The following is a 5624-nucleotide window of genomic DNA, read 5'->3' as shown; positions in this document are numbered from 1 at the left end:
AATTGTTTGTTGACCGCCTAGCATACAAATTCAGAATAAAAAATTACGCATTGAGTCCAGACATACATATCTGTTAATACCTACATAAGAATGATGTAGTGTATCATGTGTTGTAGAGTGAAAAAAGTTGTGGCACAACACTATTGTTCTTCTATTAAACATAGCCAGCAAGCATTAGTTTTAAAAAAACAAAAGCGGAGGTGAACCATAGACAGCAGCTTAAACAATCTTGTTGTAGGGTGGGAGAATAAGCTAAGCTAAGCCAAGCCTGGGATCTTCTGATGCATAGTACGTAAGGGTTCTGATTATTTAGGAATTAGGCGTTAGAACTTAGAGATGGAGTATCGGAAGAAGTGGAAGGGTTTTTGATATTTAAAATATATATATATATATATATGGATAAAAATAAATTTTATATATATATATATATATATATATATATATATATATATATATATATATATATATATATATATATATATTCTTAACGGGTTAACGGATTATCCGTTAAGAAAATTGAATAATCCCCGCCCCCAAACCGATAAGCCGTTAATAAAAAAAATTCAATCCGTTCCCAGTCCGTTAAATCGTTAACCCGATACCAATAAGCCATTAAGCTTCGGTTTCGGTTCGGTTTTCGGTTTCGGTTCGGTTTTGAACACCCCTACTTCAATTAACTCAACCACTATCATATAAGGAAACCCCGTAACTCAACAGAACACAACTTCCCAAAATCCGGCGAATACAAGTCATAAGCTCTATAAGATGGTACTGAACATCCCTATACATCAATATCTATAAAAGGATAAGAAAATGAAATTGACTAGATAAAGGGTGACTCCGAGGCCTGTGGACGCCGGCAGGTATACCTTGAAGTCTCCGAACTGGGCTCGTCTCACTGGTGCCTGGACTGGCAGGAGGTACATGGATCTGCACAAAAAGATATACAAAAGCGTAGCATGGGTACACTACAACGATACCTAGTAAGTGCCAAGCCTAACCTCAGTAGAGTAGTGACGAGGTCATATCAAGGTCCTACTGGAATAAATAATAAGCTGAAATGGTATATAACTATGAAATAATGATAGCAATAGAAATGAGACAATAAAGAAATACACCGAGATTAGCTACACTGAACTAAGGAAAATAATGCATCAAGGAGAGAAAACAAGGAATGCTATGCCACAGAATAAAACAACAAAACACAAGTGAAGTAATAGAAAGGTATCAGCAAGAATCACTACTGAGGTACCACCTCGTAGTCGCAAATCACAAAATTTTCACAATCTTTCCTTATATCACCACGGGAGCCTTGCATTTAGTTTTGAAAATCATTTTTCCCAAAATAGCATTCCGCGTTTTAGCCCACCTTATCACCCCGCGTGGCTTCAAGTAGTTCCCCTACTAGCAACATGCGTATCAAGCCCACCTTATCTCACCGCATGCATTTCAACCCCAAGCCTTATACCACCGCATGCGTATCAATATCACAACATATCACAACTTGCCAAAGAAATCAATAATAATGGTGTTTTCACAATAAATAACCCATGACTTAACCACAATATGCTCAAGAGTATCACAATAACAATCGGAAGTGAATAACTCAACAAGAGTAGTATTCCACAACTTTACAACTTTGCCTCAATGTGAATCACGAACTTTATAACTCAATACTAATTTCAACAGCAAGATATTCCAAAAATAACAACTTCAAGTAAAGAACTCAACAGTTAAATAATAAATAAGGAATAGAGGAAACAATAACTTCAGCTACACATGTAAAGACAATAACAAGTAAGAGGTAAGGCAAGTAAAACATGTGAATATAGACTAAAGATGATGAATATAACGTACTATGATAGCTCAATTAAAGGCATGAAAGAATCTACGTAGCTAGAACCGGTCAATTACCACATTTATCCCATGTACACACTCATTACCTTGCGTACATGACTTTCACATATCACAATTAACGCAACAATCCTAAGGGGGTAATTCCCCCACACAAAGTTAGGCAAGACACTTACCTCAAAACACGCTAACTGAATCTACTAGTAGGCCTTTCCCTCGATTATCCAACTCCGAACGATTTGAATCTATCTAAAACAACTTCATACCATAAATATGAACTATAACGAACAATAAAGTTACGATCTTTAAAGAGAAATAAAAAGTCAACTCAAAGAGTCAACCCGAGCATGCATCTCGGAACCCGACCAAAATTATAAAATCTGAATACCCGTTCGATAACGAGTCCAACCATGAAAGAATTACTCAAATCCGACCTCAAATCACCTTTTCAAACCCCAAAATTTAGTCTAGGAAGTTTTCACAATTTTTCCCAAAGTTCCAACTCAAAATACTAATTAAATGATGAAAATAACAATGGATTCATGTAATATAACCAAAACCGAGTTAGAATCTCTTACCCTGATGAATTTCTTGAAAATCTCTTGAAAAATCACCACAAACCGAGCTCTCTAGGTTCAAAAATGAATAATGAAGTCGAACCCTCGAACTTAGCCCTTTTTTGCCCGGTGAATTCGCATCTGCGAATCCACAGCTGCATCTGCGGCTCCACACCTGCGGAATTTCCATTGTAGGTTTGGTTCTCACTAAGGTCTTGAGATTCCGCTTCTACGGACCACCCAAGCGCATCTGCGCCCTCGCTTCTGTGTGCCCGCATCTGTGGAGCACTGACCGCATATGCGGTCCAGCTGGGCAAGACCAAACTCGCTTCTGCGGCTCGAAGGCCACTTCTGTGGTGCCGCACCTGCGACCCAAAGTGCGTAGGTGCGATTGCACCAGACACAGTCCAGCTTCAGCAATCACACAAGTCCAAATTTGATCCGGATTCAATCCGAATCACACCCGGGGCCCCCAGGACCTCGTCCGAATATGCCACCAAGTTCCAAAATACATAACAGACCTACTCGAGACCAAAAAATACATCAAACAACATCGATTCTACGAATCGTAACCCAATTTAAGCCTATTGAAACTATGAACTTCCGAATTCCAAAACTAATGTCGACTCATACCAAAACAACTCCGATTGACTTCAAATTTTGCATACAAGTCATAATTGACATGACAGACCTATTCCAACTTCTAGAATTGAAATCCGACCTCGATATCAATAAAGTCAACTCCCAGTCAAAATTCTCAACCTTCAACTTCCTAACTTTCGCCAATTCAAGCCGAAACGACCTACAGACTTCCAAATCAACATCCAGACATGCTCCTAGGTCCAAAATCACCATACGGAGCTATTGGAGCCGTCAAAACTCTATTCCTGAGTCGTCTACACAAAAGTCAAATTACAGTCAACTCTTTTAACTTAAAGCTCCAACTTAGGGACTATGTGTCCCATTTCACTCCAAAACTCACCCGAAACAAAAGCCAAACACCCCTGGCAAGTCACATAACCATAATACAATATAGAAGAGGCAATAAATAGGGGATCAGGGCTAAAATACTCAAAACGACCAACCGAGTCATTACATCCTCCCCCTCTTAAAACAAATGTTCGTCCTCGAACGAGTATAGAGACATACATGAAGTGGTGAAAAGATGAGGATAACGACTACATATCATGCTCGGTCTCCTAAGTCACCTCCTCGACTGGTTGACCCCTCCACTAAACCTTCACTGAAGCAATGTTCTTCGACCTCAACTTTCGGACCTGCCTGTCCAAAATGGCCACTAGCTCCTCAACATAAGACAAATCCTTGTCCAATTGGGCTGAACTGAAATCCAACGCATAAGACGAATCATCGTGATACTTCCAGAGCATAGAAACATGGAATACTGGATGAACTGCAGCTAGACTAGGTGGCAGTGCAAGCTTGTAGGCCACCCTTTCAGTCCTCTCAAGAATCCCAAAAGGCCCTATATACCTAGGGCTCAACTTGCCCTTATACCCGAACCCCATAACACCCTTTATGGGCGAAACCCGAAGCAAGACCCGCTCTTCAACCATGAACACAACATCATGAACCTTCCGATCGGCATAACTCTTCTGTCTAGAATGGGCTGTGCGAAGCCGATCTGGAATCAATTTAACCTTTTCCAAAGCATCCTGAACCAGATCCGTACTCAATAGCCTAGCCTTGCCTGGCTTAAACCAACCCACCGAAGACCGACACTGCCTCCCATATAAGGCCTCATATGTAGCCATCTGAATGCTCGACTGGTAGCTATTGTTGTAGGCAAAATCCGCAAGTGGCAAGAACTGATCCCAAGAACCCCCGAACTCCATCACACAGGCACGAAGCATATCCTCCAATATCTGAATAGTGTGCTTGGACTGTCCGTTCGTCTTAGGGTGGAATGTTGTACTCAACTCAACCCATGTGCCCAACTCACGCTGTACGACCTTCCAGAATTGCGATGTAAACTGCGTACCCCGGTCAGAGATGATGGATACCAGCATGCCATGAAGTCGGACAACCTCACGAATATAGACCTGAGCCAGTTGCTCTAAAGAATAAGTAGTCAGTACTGGAATGAAATGAGCCAACTTGGTCAACCTATCCACAATCACCAATACTGCATCAAACTTCTTCTGAGTCCGTGAGAGCCTAACAACAAAATCCATGATAACCCGCTCCTATTTCCACTCGGGAATCTCTAGCCTCTGAAGCAACCTACCTGGCCGCTGATGCTCATACTTCACCTGCTGACAATTTAGGCACCAAGCTACATACTCCACTATGTCTTTCTTCATTCTCCTCCACCAATAGTGCTGCCTCATGTCCTGATATATCTTAGCGGCACCCAGATGAATGGAGTACCGTGAACTGTGGTCCTCCTTAAGAATCAAATCACGCAACCCATCTACATTGGGCACAGATAGTCGGCCCTGCATCCGTAATACACCGTCATCCCCAATAGTAACCTCCTTGGCATCATCGTGCTGAACAGTGTCCTTGAGGACAAGCAAATGGGGATCGTCATACTGACGCTCTCTAATACGATCATATAGAGAAGACCGAGAAATCACACAAGCCAAAACTCGACTCGGCTCTGAAACATCCAATCTAACAAACTGGTTGGCCAAGGCCTGAACATCCAATGCTAATGGCCTCTCCGCTGTTGATATGCTAAACTGCCCAAGCTCTCCGCCTTTCGACTCAAGGCATCTGCCATTACATTAGACTTCCTGGGATGATATAGAATGATGATATCATAGTCCTTAAGCAACTCTAACCATCTTTGCTGACACAAGTTAATATTCTTCTATTTGAACAGATGTAGTAGACTTAGGTGGTCGGTATAGACCTCACAAGGGATACCGTACAAATAGTGCCGCCAAATCTTCAAGGCATGAACAATAGCTGCTAACTCAAGGTCATGGACAAAATAATTCTTCTCATGTACCTTCAACTATCTAGATGCGTAGGCAATCAACCTACCGTCTTGCATCAACACCGCGCCGAGGCCAATACGCGATGCATCACAGTACACATTGTAAGACCCGGAACCGTAGGCAAAACCAACACTGGGGCTGTAGTCAAAGCAATCTTGAGCTTTTGAAAGCTCTCCTCACACTCCTCGGTCCATCTGAACGGAGCACCCTTCTAAGTCAATCTGGTCATAGGTACAATAATAGATGAGAA

Source organism: Nicotiana tomentosiformis, chromosome 11, assembly GCF_000390325.3.
Source record: "Nicotiana tomentosiformis chromosome 11, ASM39032v3, whole genome shotgun sequence".
In the NCBI taxonomy this organism is placed as follows: Eukaryota; Viridiplantae; Streptophyta; class Magnoliopsida; order Solanales; family Solanaceae; genus Nicotiana; species Nicotiana tomentosiformis.
This window is presented reverse-complemented; position numbering follows the sequence as displayed.